This window comes from Aedes aegypti, chromosome 1 (genome assembly GCF_002204515.2).
Source record: "Aedes aegypti strain LVP_AGWG chromosome 1, AaegL5.0 Primary Assembly, whole genome shotgun sequence".
Lineage (NCBI taxonomy): Eukaryota > Metazoa > Arthropoda > Insecta > Diptera > Culicidae > Aedes > Aedes aegypti.
In genome coordinates, this window is record NC_035107.1 from 184,898,126 (window position 1) to 184,916,022 (window position 17,897).

At 38.6% G+C, this 17,897-nt stretch overlaps 1 protein-coding gene across 2 annotated transcripts in view; it reads right to left on the minus strand.

The window, feature by feature from the left end:
• LOC5568344 (protein similar) overlaps positions 1 to 17,897 on the minus strand; it is a 408,921-nt gene that overhangs the window by 125,759 nt on the left and 265,265 nt on the right. The window lies entirely within an intron of this gene.

Genomic DNA, 17,897 nt, shown 5'->3' on the forward strand with positions numbered 1-17,897 from the left:
CTATGAAAATATATTTACCAAGCTATGTTTCAACAGAAACACCCAAAGTTTCAAAAACTTTGATTTCTAATGACGAAAAAAGTTGATGTTTTATACGCCTATGAATGATGATTGCAACTCCCCCCCCATGCCTCATCAAGTCGATCATTACGAAGAACAAAAAAGTTTGGAACTCTTTAGATGCAGTTTACTCTTTGTATGCATTTGTAAAACCTTCCTTGTTTTGAAATCCGCTTGCACTGTTTGCCGTCACGTGTTTTCAGTACCCACTCCAATAGACAGCGTATTCAATGCACAACTACACAACTGGTGCATAATTAGCAAAACTGATTGAAAACAACTATGTCCGGTGGATGTGTGCGAGAACAAGTAAGAGAGAAAGAGAGTGCGTAAATACGATTAGTCTCCTGGGACAAAGAAAACGCGAATGCATTTGCGACGTGCCGTTGCAATTGCATAATAAATAAAAACGGTGTGCTGCACCGAGTGCAACAAGTGTTGCGCTACACGTATGCAAAGCAATGAATCACATTGCGAACTTAATTTGAGAGAGATAGCTAGGTTTGAAGTGAAAGGGAAACGGGAAAACTAGCTTCGGTCTCAATTTCGACAAAATTATTCTTAATTTTTTGAGGCGGTCTGCAATTGCACCTTCAATGAGCTCTGATAGGCGGTTTGTTGAAGATAAAGATGATTGCAGACGTAAAATTAATGAAAAATTAACGATTTGACTACATTAATCAATTAAGGGAATCTAAGGTATAATGCACACCTGACAGTAAACGACCCACGGTCGCTCTTTAGAATATTTGCAATGATATTGTTGTGATTGATTTTTTTATAGAGGGAATTAAGAAAGTGTACAAAACAAGTTCACAGTAAATGTGCCAATGATGGGGGTTGAATTCTGAGAAGATTGAGAGTATCTCTCACTTATAGCTCTCTGTAACAATCATGATTCGCTACACATCATGAGAGACTGTTTATCGTCTACTGCTACAGCTCTGATTATATCGGGGGGTTAACAGTGCATGATAAAACCCATCTAAACAGGCCTCAAACATGGAGGACTCTATTGCTATCAGATGCCAGTCAAGTAAAACTCCCAATGTAAAATGAACCCAATGGTAATTAAGCGAGAAAATGGGCTTTATCATCGCTCTCTCTCTCTTTAAATCTCTGATTCGCTGCTGCTATTTATCAAGCTTGTTACAACTTGTGAAACATTGCCAATCATCGACCGATACATATGCGATGTTTTTCTTCGCTTGCTTTGATCGTGCTTCGAAATCAATTGAGAAGTAATTCTGAAATTCCTGATCAATGGTTGTAACATATTCTTAGAAACGTTCAAAGGGCATTTTCACTTGAGGTGTATATACTTCTACGTGAGACTAGTGGTTCTATATCTCTTTGAAGCTGCGACCCCCTTCGAATTTCTGTATACAACTCGCGGACCCCCAAAAATGTATGATCTTGAAATCAATTATCGAAAAAATAAACATTACATATACTTTGCAATTGTATTAGATGGGTAAATTGAAGTGGAATTTGCGAAAAAAAGTCATCTTCTCGGTAAGAATCGAACTCACGACTCACTGTTTGCTAGATAGGGCGCCGTACCTCTAGGCCACAAGAGGACTCATGGACGCAAAAATTAACCTGAATACGATTTCGATTTGGCCCTCTTACGTACATGAATGGTAGCTTGATAGGGAAAGTGTAACAGTTATGGCCATAGTGGTTCCCTATTTGGCCATAGGTGAAATTTTATTAACTTTCACATTTAAAATCTTTTTGAATGCATTAACATCAAGATATATCTTATATCTAACTTATAACATTTTGAAAATTTGAATACATTAAATAAATCACGTATGGCGAAATAGGGAACCACTATGTCCATAACTGGTACACCTACCCTATATTCAAATCCATCCGGTTTCCGAAATTCAACGTAGATAGTCTTCACCATCAATTTCTAAAAAATGCTAGGAATTACCAAATAAGCCCAACTAATCCGAAAACACAAATAATCAACTTTGCAACATTGCAGTTATCACTTAAAGTAATCACCAGCTTTAAGGCCACGGGGTGTATAATCGTTTATCCGATCACATTCAGTCGATTCATAAAATATTGATACGTGATGTGCATTGACTCGTTGCACCAGCTGCGCTACTGGGGCGTGCACTCTTCAATGACAACGACCCATCCGTCCGTTCGTTCGTCCGTCACATGACGATGAGCTTAATTGGGGGGAGAAAAACATTTTTATGTCTTTCTGAGTTTCGTTCATTTTTTTCAGCTTACTTTTTTGAGGTCCACTCTCGGTTGTCATGAATTTGACATGAGCATTTCTCGGTTCCGGATACGAACGGTTAGATGTTAGTTCCATCCATCCGTCAGACCAGGATAATGTATTTTGTTAGCAGAGAAAAGATCAAATAATTCTTCTTAGAAACATAGTTGATGCTTGTCCTAGCCCGGAGAGGATTCTTATTTCATCCAAAACGCCTTTCGGTCGATGTCATCAAGAAAAGTTCAATCGCTTTAGACTGCCAGTGCATCGGTCTTAATTTGCAACTCAGTCAGCCAACAGCGATTTATGGACGAAGCTCGTAAAAAAGTACATCACCATTAAACCACGATTCCCTCATCATTTTCATGTGACATCAACCCCTCCCACCTTCGTCCACCTGCGACTTACAAGCGCAACTGTGCTTGTCACTTAATGCAATTATCGTTCTGGTGCCGCCTGCATTCCAGAGAACTGGTAGTTCAATGAAATGGCCATAACGCGGCATTGATCTCCCAACGTCCCCCGCTAGCAAAATTATAACAACTTTCTGAACAATAACAAGCGATGCTGCTTCCCCAAAACCATGACCATAGTCAACTGCAGCAGCAACAGCTGTTGATGTTGATATTTCCGCTCGTTTGCCCACCGGCACTTACGGGGTACAAAAAGAGAGAGGGCGGTGCATCCTTTTCTTGCGGTTTGTGGCATCGGCAAAAGCTCGGATAATGCTGTTTAATGTTTATTTACTTTTTATCAGCTCCAAACCATATAAACAATTTCGGTGCTCATCCCCTTGTCATAAGCGCAAGAAAAGACGACGACGACGACGACGAGAAGCTTGTCCCCGCGAGGATGTTTGCATTGTCCTTTGTCGACAAGGGATGCTTGCATCCTTCTGTCCCAAACCCAAGTTGGTTGATCTCACGTACTAACGATGATCCTTTATGTGCGCACGTAACAGTAACAAGGTGATGTTTGTTATCGAAATTAATATATTTTTCCGCTACGACCAGGAGCGACGTACCTGTCCGTGTTCCGATGAGGTAGAGTCTTTTTGGTTTCGGAGAAAATAGGGGAAGGATAGTCCTCGTTGAGGTAACTGTCAGAGAGTGTAGGATTGAAACGATGGGATGCAACGAAGTGAATTCTTCTCAAAAAATCCTTCACAAATATTTCTAAGTTCCTTGCCTGAAAATTAATCTATTCATTGAGTAGGATTCGTCCATGATATTTTTACTAATTCCATCTATAGCGATTCCTCCATATTTTTCTGGAAAGGCATCGATGAAATTTTTGGTATAATGCCTGGAAGTTTTGTTGACGAATTTTGGGAGAATTGCTTCATATAATCTAGTAGTCGCACACCGAAAAGAACTCAGATTAACCCTCTAATACCCACATTTTTATTTTCGATTTAAGTATTATTTTTCGTTATCTACAATCGTTCTTAACACGTTTTGGGCATTTATTTATTTTTATTCGCAAATTTTTAAATTTTGGTTTTTGATTTTTATAATTTTTATTTTTGAACATCCCTAGCTTTTTTCATTTTTTCTTGAAGCCTTCTCTAGTTGTTGATTTTTGGCAATAATAAAAATTTTAATTGTTACGGTATTTTGAAAAATATTAAATTTTTAATTTATTTTCGGAGCGTATTTTATTTTCCGTGTAACTAACGGAAAAACAGGTTTGAAATGATTTTAATACCACCAGGCTCTTCGTTTGTGATAGGTTAATCGTAGAAAAATATAAAAGGTACGATTTTTTATATAACACGTTAAATGAAGCCCAGGCATTTGTAGGTTATATAAGAATGCTATTTTTCAAACAATTTCTAAAAATACAAAAAAGTTTCAAAAGTCATAAAAAACTTTTCTGATATGCGTGTTATGCGTCAAGGTATAAGCCAAAAATAAAATCATTTTGATTTCCGAGCTACGAAAAAATACACAAAATTCCAAAGTGTACCCCGTCTAAAGGCGGGGTTGGGTATTAGAGGGTTAATACCGAACCTCGTATTGGCCATGGCGATATCTCCGGGCAACGAGTTCGCTATATACACTGCAAAAAATAAATTGTGATATCACGTCATTTTAGTTGCACATCAGTCCAGTCGCAAATGTTTTGTACAATTACATCAAAGACGAAATAAAGACCTCCGTGTTCCTTGCAGTTACCAAAAAAATATGGCACATAAGGTAATAGACGAAAATCTAGAATGCTGTAAAAACTGTACTGCGATCTGTCAAACTTGGGTTCCTTTTTGCAGTACCAAGAGACCAAATTTCATCGGTTTAACATTTCAAACCATCCGATGACTGCTGAAAATCGTAATTTATCAATCGATAAAACCAGTTTGCAAGTTAACAAAAAAGAAATGTAAGCTGAACCGGGATTTGAACCTTGGTCTAGAGAGTGAGAGTCACGGCCGATAATTCTCGGGCATCTCATCTCCCTTGGAAATTAGTTGAGCTTTTTACAAGTTACGTGTTGCTTCTCGAAATAAATTTCTTGGTATATTTATCGTTCACATTCAATTACGTTTTATTGATTAAATATGTATGTGATTGAATTCATACACGTTCCGTTCGTTATTATTTTTTGTAAAACAACAAAGCCCTGAGGAAGTATAGAGGTATACCAGGATGAATCTACGAATATTCAAATCCTTCAATCCAATTTCAAACCCTACATGATGCTTTTTTACCTTCGAAACATAAAATTTTAAAGCTTTTACATTTTTCCTATGTAAAATGAAATAAAGCTCCACCCTTGTACGGTCGAACGAATCAGCGTTGTTCCTTCACTCGCTTCGAATGGTTCAGATTATCTTTCTCCAATAAAGCTTTCATCACCGATGGATCGCAAAGTTTCCATTTTTCGGTTGATGCTTTCGCGCGACACAATGACAGTTCCACGCCGGATGGTGGCAGATTGATCCATCAAAAGCAAGAATGCAGCATGGTGCATCCTCGCCCACACAAAGGAACCTCGTCGCAATTTTTCTAGCTTTCAAACTTTTGGAAGGTGATTTCAAGCGGAAAGAATCGTTCGCCCTGACTCCAAGGCGATACAAATAATCCCTTCTTAGTAAACCGGAATGCGTCTAGTTTGGCAATGAAAACTTTGCAATCATATTCAACCAAATTGTTCCAACGCCAGTATCCAGCTCACTACTGGAGTGAACACCAATATGACTTTTGTGGCGAACCATTATTCCCTGTGGCGAGGCGATGGTGTCCCTTTGCAAATTGAAACTTCTCCGGTCGACGACATCACTCATCTTGTTGCAGCCCGAGCCCGGTGGGAAATGCGGATCTGAATCAACGCAGTCAGTCAGAATGTTTATTTTGTTTTAAAATAATAACCTGGGCAAAAATAATCAAATTCATACACCCCTCATTAATATTGCATTGGGTAACGGTGGTGAAGTTAATGCGCTAGCTATACTAATACCTAGGGCTCCCTTTGCTTAGAAGTGGAAGAACCTTTCGAGGAGTGTATCGAAGTTCATACGTATATGCTGCTTACTTCCAGTCTTGTAATTGAAGGTCGATGAGATTACACGCGCTATCTTTGAAGCAATGCTGCGGTGGTTAGTGAAGTTCATCGTTAGGTTGATGTTTGGCTTTCCACCAAATTGATGTTGATTTTACGTCTGTTAATGCAATTTAATGTTGATTTATAGAAAATGAGTTCACCTAAAAGGAATACAGAATGTTTGATACGTTGATTCTGTTGCATGCTCCTGAGAAGCGAGCGACGGAATCCGGATCAATCATGTTCGGTTTGCGTAGTACGATTACGAAACGATTTGAAGTCAATTAGGCCAGTGCCAAATCAAATATCAATGGTAAGTCTCAACTACTTTATTTCAGACTCATAGATAGTGTATGCTATTGTAGGAAAAGTTCAAACTACACCCGCTTGTTCGATAAGACCTAGCATAAAAAGTCACAGTCGTTGCATTGCAAATTCTATCTCCCAAAGAATCACGTTCCCTCGGGCTTTGTTCAGCTGCTCAACGAACACAGAAATTTGCACCGTACGTGACGGGAATGCACCCAAAACGCAATTTTGTAATTGAGAATTGTTGCACTTTGAAGTTTTTACCTTTTTCCGAGTCAGGGGTAATTAATCTAATATGTACAATTAATTAGCTGGATTAATTAAGCTGTGCTATCTTACAGCACCATGTTTTCACTGCTGGTGCTTGCACCCCCGAATACGAGTATCTGATTTTGTTTGCATAGTAAGAAAAAATCTGTAGCCGATTTTAACATAGCCCTTAGGACGTATCGCTCCCGAAAATTGGATTCAAATTGGATTGCAAAATTTCGCCTGCCAAACGAATTAGCATATTTTTAATTTGACTTAAGCTCGCATCGTACTGCTTCGCCTAACCCCTTTGAACAACTCAACGATCAAAAACATCGGTTCATTATTTAATTTTACAACCTTCGTGGAAAAAAAATCTCCAACCAAACATCAACCTGAAGTGCATTGCTCAGTCCGCTCCGGCCGTCCGTCAGTCAACAGGAGTCGAAACGTTAGAGTACGATGACTGACGTTCATTTCATCAAAATAGCCCAAAAGCATCTTCGTACCAGAACGCTCGGCACACTGCATAGGGGTTCTTGGTAAAACAATAGTCGGAAAAAAAAATCCGAATTTCTAACCGATATTTAGGATTTTTGAAAAGTCAACCTTGAGCTTTCAGAATTAAAAAAAATGCCATTTGTCTGCAGAAGTCGTAGAACATGATGAAATTATTGTTTTATATTAATACTAATATTTTTGTACAAGAAATTTGCGTCTGTGAACCTTCAGAAACTAGCGGGAATTCTTCAATAGTCATTAAAAGCGGAGAAAAAAAGATCTCTAACATTTTTCAGTTTTTTGACCAACTTAAGACCATAGTGGTCGGTGATGCTATTGACGATATGGTTCAGCATCCTTTCTCCCAACATCGAGTAAAAAATATGCTGCCGCCAAGCAAAAGTAAAAAAAAAACTGCATGAACAGAACATAGAACCGATTTCGATGTAAATATTTCTACCAGCATCCAAGACCGGCCCCCGAAGCATTGAAATGAAAAGTTGATATCCACTCTTCCCACACGTGCACGGCTAACGTAGTCCGGGGGGCTAGTGGAGTGACGCGAAACGGTAATAAAATCTACATTTATTAGGTTGGAAACGGGACTCAGATAGCCGTAGTGGGCGCAGCTATTCAGCAGGAACATGCTGAGGGTCCTGGGTTCGAGTCCCGCCGTGCTTGCCATGCAAAATGGTCAATTGGCAAAGAAAGCTCTCAGTTAATAACTGTGGAAGTGCTCATAAGAGCAGCAGGCTCTGTCCCAGTTGGGACGTAACGCCAGAAAGAAGAAAACGACGACGGCTGAAGACTACTCCAGGCAGAGGGAAAGCATAAGCAAGAAACCGATCTTTTGAAAAAAACGAACAAAACATGATATCTGATTTCATCAAACTCAATGCTAAGCGGTAACAATGGTTTCTGCTGGTTGGCAACAATGTTTGTGAAATTCAATTTATTTTGTTCATAGATGAAAAATACCAGAAACCGTTGAATTTTGAACTTTTGAAATGAAGGAACACAATTGAAAAGGTAGTTGTTGGCAATTCCTCCAGCCAAGCCGATCACCATCGACAGTGCATGATGCTTAAAATTTTGTCAATGGTATCAACCTGGGAGGGAGGCACCGATACTACACACGAAATTGGATACAATTGTTTTCCAAATTGCAAGATAACTCCAGTTTGCCAACGACAATCAAGGCAGGCTTAGTGAAAATCGATAGTTTTCATCTGTTGTGTACCTTCGATCTTTCTGGACAAACATTGAAAAAGGGCCACAGTTTTCTATGCGTTTAATTTTCAGTTTTAATGAACAGTAAAAAGAGCTTCATTTCAATACATTACATTCAATGAAAATAAACGGTGCTCTCGTGACGTTACTTTTGAATGTGTATGAATTGATTCTAATTCGATTTTTGCTACTTTTGATGGAATGCAAAAATATGCTTAGGCTAATTACGCGCTTTTATCATGTTTGTCCATTGTTTAAGATCCGGGCTCACAGTGACAGTTCGTGACAGCAAAATCTCGGCTCACTGACACGTAGAGAAATTTTATATTGATTTCTCCCTCCCAGGTATCAACTATTGAAAACAACTGCATAATATTATACTTTTTTCTAAAAACTTTTCTAAATCTGCACCGCTTATGATCATTGGCCATCTGAATCTGGAGATATTCTAATGTGAACCCAAATAAACATTACTTAAAGAGGGGCACTTCTGAGAATGAGCATGGGTATGAGCATAGATGTTCTTAGAATTCGTAGTTGCTACTCCGTGATTGACCGGAATAAATAAAATTGGACAGGGAACCAAGAGAAGTTGCTTAGGAGTAGCATACCATCTTCAATGTACAATTTCGAGAACTTCAAGCTTAGTATTTAGTAATATCAATAACGGCGCCGGAGTGGAAGGGTTTAAAAGCTACATGATCAGGATTACCCTTGGTAAATGACGTGAGTCATTTAACCTCAAGTTGTGGTGATTATTAGTGCGTCGGAATTTTTAATGTCGAGCTATTCAAAAGTTGTATCTTAATAATTACGGCAAATAAATAAAAAATATCAGCATGTGCACCGCAAAATTTTATAATACTGGAAAATGGGCTTATGCCGACAGTTACAGGGACGAATCATTCATAGTTTTTTTAAACAAATTCATATACCATGACCCCACAGTTATGGATCAAATAGTGTAGAGTCGAACCTATAAAATTCAATAAAACGATATGGAAAACGTAAAATTGTAATTTAAAAGCACGAATCGAATCGTTTCAAATTGGTTAGTAAACTGTTTTGAGTGTTATATTTACATAGGATTGCAAAAAAAATAAAAATTATGTCGGTTACTGAAAACCATATTATGGATCAATTATCATATTATGGATCACATTATGACATATTACGGATCAGTGCGCAAAATCAAGAGATTTTCAACTCAATGCATCTGTATTGCATGGTATGGCGAAAGTTAACAATGTGTCATATATTACTGCAAAAAATAGCAGTGTTACAGCTGGAAACAAGGGTAAAATGCCCTTTTTATTGTGATTCTGCATTGTAGTAACTGAGACATGAACTATTTCCGCTCCACACCAAGTTTCCCACCCATTTTTGTCTGCTAAAATATGAAATTTACAAACCTTGATGTTTTATTAGTTTTATCCTTAGTGCTATTGTCTGAAAATGTCGAATCCAATGCATAAAATAGCAGAATTCTACATTCTTTGGAAGTGATCCATAACCGTGGTAAACAATCATTTCCTGGTCCATATTATGGATCACTAGTTAGAAGTGCTAATATTCGGTGTTTTGAATAAAAATTCATGTAAAATGTTTTCCAAAGATGAATTCATACTAAATCGAAGCGAACGAGCATAATACATGGTATAACATTTGAATTTTACCACCTGTGGGAGCTTATGAATGCTGACGGCACTTCTTACAAAAAACGATCATATAATGATAGCTTGGGTTTAGCAGGGGACATCTATTTTACACTCTATTATTGATAGCTGTTTAGGAATGATTTAAAAATTAAGTCCCTTATGTCATGCTTTTTCCAATCTCTAATACATGCACTGACACACTTTTGCAGTCCCATCCGTGCTGTTCAGTAAATTCTGAGAATTCCTCTAAACATTGTGGCAGCCGAACTCATAATATTTTTTATGATTTTATCTAGAAGAAGATTTCTGTAGCAATTCTCCATCCATTATTTCACGTTCATGAAGTACCTACTCAAAAATTGAACCAGGATCTAAATGAACCTCCAGACATTCCTCAAGAGATTCCTTTGGAGACTCTTTCAGGAATACCTCCAAAGAGTCTTTCCACGATTCCTCCAGGAAGCCTTTTGTTCTTCAGTAATTTATGCAGTGATTTTTCCATGGGTTTACTAGCATTTTCTTCAAGACTTAAATCAGCATCTCAAATTTTCCTGAATTTATATTAAGGATACCTTTGAGATGTCAATTAGTAATTTCTCTATGGATATCTCCAAAAAATGCTCCAGAGATTTCTTTTGGAGTTCTTTTGGGGATTAACAAGAAAATATCTAGATTTTTATTAGCAGATTTATCTACGATTCTTTGAAATTTCTACAACTAATTTGCCTAAATATACCTCCAGAAATTACTTCATAGATTCCCCTAGGGCTTCATCTTATGATTCTTCCGGCTCTACCCCATTTGGCATAAAATCGTTTGGCATAATGCCGTTTGGCTTAATGACGTTTGGCTTAATGTCATTTGGAATAATGGTCAATTGGTATAATTGCCATTTGGCATAATTTAAAAGAAAAAATAAATTTATTAGTTTTTTCTATTACATTTGAAAATGTTGAGCCATTGGAATTTTAGTGCCATCGGAGTCTTTCAACGATGCTGTTAATAGAGCTGATTGACTGATCGCGGAGATGGAGATCCGTTGTATGTAAGCTTACTGAATCCAACACACAGGGCACAGTAATTAATTCAAATTATTATATTTCATATTCTTTCTCACATGAGCTGTTCTTTTGGGCAGTGTTGTGAGAAACCTAAATTTATTCACCATTGAAATTTTTCATGTGTGAATTGTCAATCATACAACTCAGCAGTCAAAAAATCATGGATCAGTTGGCTCATCTGTTTGACTCATCGTTTCGTATTTCCTCAGTTTACTCACACGAAGCAATGCTTTATTGTTAGTCTGGTAAAAATATAGTATACTTCAGTATACAGTTCATATTTTCATCCTCACTATGGTTGTGTCCCTCCAATCTTCCAAACTTTTCGGGGTAATGGCTCATTCGGGGTAATGTCTTTCGGGAGAAGTGAAGTATTCGGGGTGGTGTCGTGCGGGGTAATGGCATTTCGGTGAAAAAATATAGGAACAATCTGTAAAGGAAATTTTGAAGGCATTCCTATGAAAATAGATGATAAAATTACTTGAAAATTGGCTTCTTAAATCCTGGAGGAATTCTTGCAGGAGAAATCCTCAAATTAATTTCAACATTTCAACCTTTTGTGAGCTTTCCTTGAGGAAATTTTATTAACATTTTTAGGTAATCTCTTGAGTAACAACTGGAAAAATTTGCGGAAGAATTACTGAAGGAAATCGCTGAAGAAAATGCTTTCGATGGGTTAATTTTTTGGGCGACCCTATAGAAATAACAGGAGCTATCAGCATTCGATTGCTGAAGGATTTCCTGTTGAAATTTCGTGGGCGTAGAAGTATTTTCTTGCAGAAATCACTAGAAGAATACATGAAGTTCTTCTCCTAGGTATAGTTGAAGAATCTGTGGAGCAGCCGCATATGGATCTTTAGAACCTCTGGAGGAATAGTGTGTGGTTGAATCCTGACACAGATTATTGTACAATTTGCATATTGATTACATGAGGATTTTAACCAATAACTGTCATGGAATTGCTTAAACCTTCCACGCAGTCGTTTCTTTTATATCTAATAAAATACTCAAAAAATGTCAGCATGGTTTACTTGCTCAGATAGTTTTACCTACAGGAAATACATACATTCAATGGTATAAGCAGAGTTACTTCATTTAACTCTTCTAAGGTTTTCATGACTAATGTCTATTGTTATTCGAAGAATATTACTCAGAAATTTCCATAGGAGCCTCTACAGGAGTTTATAATCGTTTCCTTGATATAAAACCTGGGGAAATAATTTAAAAAACGCCCTAAGGAAAAAATTAGAAAAATCCTTGAAAAATTCTATGAGAATTCTTCGGATACTATCTTAAGATAGAATATTCTCGTAAGATCTAAAAATCGCAACACAGAACTCAGGTTGACAGTTCTTATAGTGTTACGTTCAAAAAAATTCACATAATCTTCAATACTTATGTTGGTGTGTTGGAAAAATGTCAAAAATGATCGTTTTGTTTTAAATTTATGAATAATGCTTGAGTCCTGTTAACAGCCCTGCTGCATGTTCAGCGAGTCTCGAAAAACTAAGAAAAGTAACGTAAATGCTGCCTCCAATCCAGGTTTTTAGGATATGCGCTATTTAAATTGGCCAAACACGCTTTCATCATTTAGCTTTTCTTTACAGCAAAGTCACACTAGAACTAGATAGCCAACAATCACAATCAAAACAAATTCTAAAACAAAAGTTTTCAGATATCTTGACTAAAAATAATGAATTCGAATGTTTGTAGTAAAAAAAGCAACTAAGTATTTGCCATATAATCAATCTTTCGCTACGATACACATAACCTTCGTTTAACAACCGGAACGCAATTAAGCAAAGCTCAACCAGCTAGTCATGTTGATATATGGGTTAAAAACTGAACCTGGAACAGTTCCCTTCGAAATGTTGTCCAAAAATAAACCCTTAGCCCAGGAACGCAATTAGGAACCAACAAAAAGGAATGACTTCATTTGCATTTTATATAAAGCCCACACCGAAGTTGTTTTTATGATTCTCGCTTTTTAGGTGTAACATACTCGCACCGAAGGACGAACCCTTTAACAGTCGACTAGGAACTGTTGTCCTTGTTGAGGATATCTCGTGCCTTCGCGATCAAGGCGCCCCTTAATTGCGATAATTTACACTCACGATGATGACATTTTAAATTGATTTCATACTAGTCCGTATGAAACGAATTTACATTTTATCTGCGGCAAAATTTTCGCAGCTTGTCAAACCTACCGACGACGACAATTTATGCCTGTCGCCCGTGTCAAACTCATGTCCACGACGGCGCTAGAACGAGACTCACTTCGGGGGATAACGATCTGACCCCAATCCACGTCGTCACTGAAGGAGGTGCAGCGCCCCGGTTAGTGAAAAAAAAACCGAGCTGGCTGAGTAATTCTTCAGAATCGATAGCAAATCGACAGCGGGAGAGAATGGTTCTTCGTGTGCCTAGTTGCTGCCTGCAGGCGGTAGCATGGGTGGTAGCGGCTGGACAGGAAAATAATAGTGACTCAAAGGACTAAAATGATCAATAAACTATGGGACACTATTTAACTGAAGATTTTCCAATGGCGTGTAGGTGTACCGCAATTTTTTGGAAAATACTTTTTTTTGAGTTTTGAGACAGATACGTATTGCATTTTGGCAATTTCAGTAAAAATGTATTTTTTAAATTCCTGACTGGAACCAGAGTATAAAAACAAAGAAGAAAACAAATCACAGGAGGTATTCGTTGGAAGTATTTTTGGTAGAATTTTTAGACAAATTAAGGATAAATTTTACAATTTTTACTAGGAGTTCCAAAGAAGTGACTGTCATACCTTCTGCAAGAGTTATGGTAAGATCCCTTCAGGAGGTAAAGAGAATATATCCTCTGACTTTCTAGCGACAATTACTGTAGATATTATGCCCGCAGTAAATTCATAAATATGTCTCGGGTATCAGACAAGTTTTATTCAATACCTCGGCCCTAAAACTCAACTCAAAGTAGTTGTAGAAAATTTACCAGAATTTTTTTTAAGCTTTCTCCAAAAACCCGACATTATTATTCCGACAATTCATCAATCATATATGAACGTAAAAAACCGTTCCTCTCTTGACGCCTTTAATTTGAGATCAAAAATAATGTTTGTCATTAGAACAATAAAAAACTGCAAAGTATTAATGTTTCAAGTTTAAGTAGTTTATCCGAATTGTCGTTTTTGATCATCAATGCCCAAAATAGAGAATTTAGTGACCATTTTCTTGAAAAAAGTGACTTTAGTGACATTGTGTTGCCACTAAAAAGTGTCTCGCTACCGGCCCTGCGATGGCGGCTTGTTGAAAGGGTGCTCACTATAGTGTGCTAGGTGCATGTATGACATGCCGAGACCACCGCCAGACACATAAATGACATAATACCTTCACCTGTGCTTGGGTAGCAGCGAGTGGGGATTGCGGGTATATGGAGTACTACACGCGCGATAGAATGATGATATGGGCGCAATGCGTGCCGCTCGAGAAACCCCCCCGTGTCGTGGAAAAAATAACAGTGATAAAGCTTTAACTGAGTCGCTGACTACATGGATGTCGAGTAACGTGTAACGAGGCGTTTGTTGGTGCCCTATGGGATGTGAATGTCAGACAGATATTATTGATTTAAGATTTACGTAGTAAAGATAATGGAACTGATATTGACCCTGTATATACTGGGCACATAATACTTTGTAGTAGTATATACAAAATGCAAGTGACGGCTCACCATTGTAGCATGTCCGAAAAAACTTGAAACTATTGAGAAACAGAGCTACAGGTCCAAAGACATGATAAAGGTGGACTCCATCGCCAACACTTCATTCAAGTAATACATCTGCTACAGCGACAGCAACAGAGCAGAACGTGGAGTTGGCTTGGGAAGCAGATGAAGCGAGTTTTTCGATGGAAATCGGTAAGCGACCGAATCCGTGTGTTGAGAATGAAGGGTAAGTTCTTCAACTATTGCCTGATCAGCATACTTGCTCCAGCGAACGATAAGACAGATGTCATGTCATCTAGAATGTGTTCTACAAGAGCCTAGATAAGGCCTACGGATAGTGCCCAAAACAAGATGTCAAGATAGTCATCGGCGACGCAAATACGTAGATCGGGAAAGAAGGCTTCTTCTGACCCGTCATTGGAACGAAAAGCTTCCATTCTGTTACCAATGATAATGGCATGCGGCTGGTAACCTTTAGCCGCAAGAATCTCCGCAAACACACCTGGCGACACCCGAATGGGGATGCCTGCTCGCAAATATAAAACGTGCTGGTTGATGTGCAACATTTCTCAGATGTCATGGATGTCAAGACGTTCCGACACATTAATATCGACCCGGATCATTATCTCGTTATAGGTAGATTTCGGGCGTTGTTATCCACCGTCACGAGTTCCAGAACTTAGAGAACGCTGCGCTTCAATATACAACACTTGTCGACTGATTGGGTAGCTGCATATTGGAGCCCAGATAGCCGTAGCGGTAAACGCGCAGCTTTTCAGCAAGACCAAACTGAGAGTCGTGGGTTCGAATCCCACCGGTCGAGGATCTTTTCGGGTTGGAAATTTTTCGTGCCTCTGAATATGGTGACAGCGAGGACATGCCTGACCATTAATTCTATCAATCGTTTGCTTCGTGGCCTTGCAGTTAGCGGCGTCAGTCGTCTAGGCGTATTGTGCCACGGGGTGTGGGTTCGATTCCCGCTCCAGTCGGTGGAAACTTTTCGTCAAAAACGAAAAATTCATCGCTGGGCTACTGGGTGTTTCGTGTTGTCCGTTGCCTAATGTTAGTGATCGTCTGTGCAGCTTATGTGCTGAAGACGGTGTAAATTGTCTTTTAAAACGAGGTACATGGTTGCAGGTAGAGATAGAGGTAGGCTTGGTTTTGTAGGTGCTGAGGAAGTATTTGAAGTTGTTGAAGGATTTGTGTACCTTGGAACGTTTGTGACATGTAACAACGACGTTTGCCGTGAAGTGGAATGACGTGTAGTTGCTGCGAATAGGGCTTTTTATGATCAAAGTAACCAGCTTGAGTCCCGCAAGTTGCCAACGGAAACCAAATACGGCTATTTGAACGTAAAGTGCCACGGACTCTGTGGAAAACTAGAAAATTGTGCGTGGCGCAGACACATGAATCACGAAATCTGGACAATACAGTCATCTCTCCCTTACTCGATATTGAAGGGACCATCGAGTTAGGGAGGTATCGAGTTACAAACACAAAAGCAGTGCAACTGCGTTCCAAGGGACCATCGAGTTAGCCATGAAAACCAACTTTTACTATGGTTCTCTAACTCGGTATCGAGAATTCCGTATCTAGTAAGGGAGAGTTAACTGTAGTTAACAAAACATATCCCAATTGTTTCCTTCTCTTACGACTCTGAGCTTCCATAGCTCTTTGAACAAACCCCAATATTTTCGAAATTGATTTCTACAAGATTTAGATTTAGAATTAGAACAAGATACATTTTTCCTTATGTTACGATTTCTTGTTTAAGCTCTTATAACTCTTTAGTTATGTAGATATATTGTTGCTAAAAACCAACAACCATAACCCCCAATGTAAACTACAGCATCCTTGAAGAGCACAGAAGTTAATAGGCCACATCGAAGCAGCAACGCTCGGAACATTACTCCCAGGAGCAGCCTTTTTCCCATCGCGCATTTCTTTTCCGTCTCTGGCATATTTTTTCCTTTCCATTCAGCTAACTGTGTTCGCTTGGAGTACACGATTGTAATCATGTTAAACGATGTTGTATACCACATTCATGCATATGTATATTTGTACATGGATAACCGGACCGACTTTTTTTCCCACCAACAACAAATGACACAGTTCCGCTTCAAGCGATCTACCAAGACGTGTTAGGCATGACCATGGAAGAGCTCTACGTACATTCCCGAACAAGTGTGCGAATACCACATTTCGAAAATTGTGTAACCGAAATTTATTGCCACTTTGTACTTTGCCCAAGGGGTCCAGGACAATAACGAACCGAGCCCTTTACGATTATTTTAATGGCACAATTTATGCAGGGCTTATTTTCGGGCAGCCTAATGCGATCCGTTCTCTTGGAACAGTACGAGAAAATCTTTAAAATTTTCGTCACTCAAACTGGACCAACTCGTCATCATTTATGTGAAATTATACAGATTGTGTGAAATTTATGCGAATAATCAACGAACCGAAGATCAGCACACCCAGATACACAAGAACCGAAACCTACAAATTGCATTCCTTGTTTTCATGCTAATGCCGAGGTTAACAGTCGCGCAAATGGGCGAAAGTTTACTTTGCGAGCCGGTTTTTGCCGAAAACTCGATTCTGGGAAAGTTGGAAAATACTCACGACACGATAACGATTCCAGCTCCAAACGCAGTGCGTGTCTTCATTCTGTGCGGAGCAGGGCTGGAAAGCAAAAAGGATCTAAAAGGAATAAATATCCATAAATCCATTCCAAAGTGGGGATACCCCTTTCGAGAATAGGTTATTAAGGCGAGCGTCGAAGAAGATTATGGTGTGTCTATGGCGTAGCGAAGTGAGAGTTCGGATTCGCACGAGAGAAATCAAAGAAGGGAAAAAAACCTGGCGCCAGTCACATTTTATGATAGTTTTTGAAGACTCCTAAAACAATAAGAAAATTACCTTTTTTTCATTCCAATTTCGATGGTTGTTTAGGAATGATTGAACTAAATGTTGAGTAGAAATACGCTTTCACTAAATTTTCATTCAAAGGTAAAGTAGACTACCTATATGCATACAAATTGACAATATCGTGTTCAAGACGAAATATTGTCAAATATTGTAGCACCATATTTCGATTTTCAACTGCATGTTAGCGACAAATGTTTTTGATATCATTTTTATGAATGAAATGTTTCAATGAGCTTGATTTGTCGCCCGTGGTTGCTACTTCAGTATCGTTAGCTCAGCTGCACTTACACAAGGAACCATCCAGATGACTGTTTGGGACTAACAGACACCCTCAGTGTATAAGTGCTGGTGATCATCTATTTTAAGGCAACAATGGCGCCTGCCACGTCAGAATTCAGACCAATAATG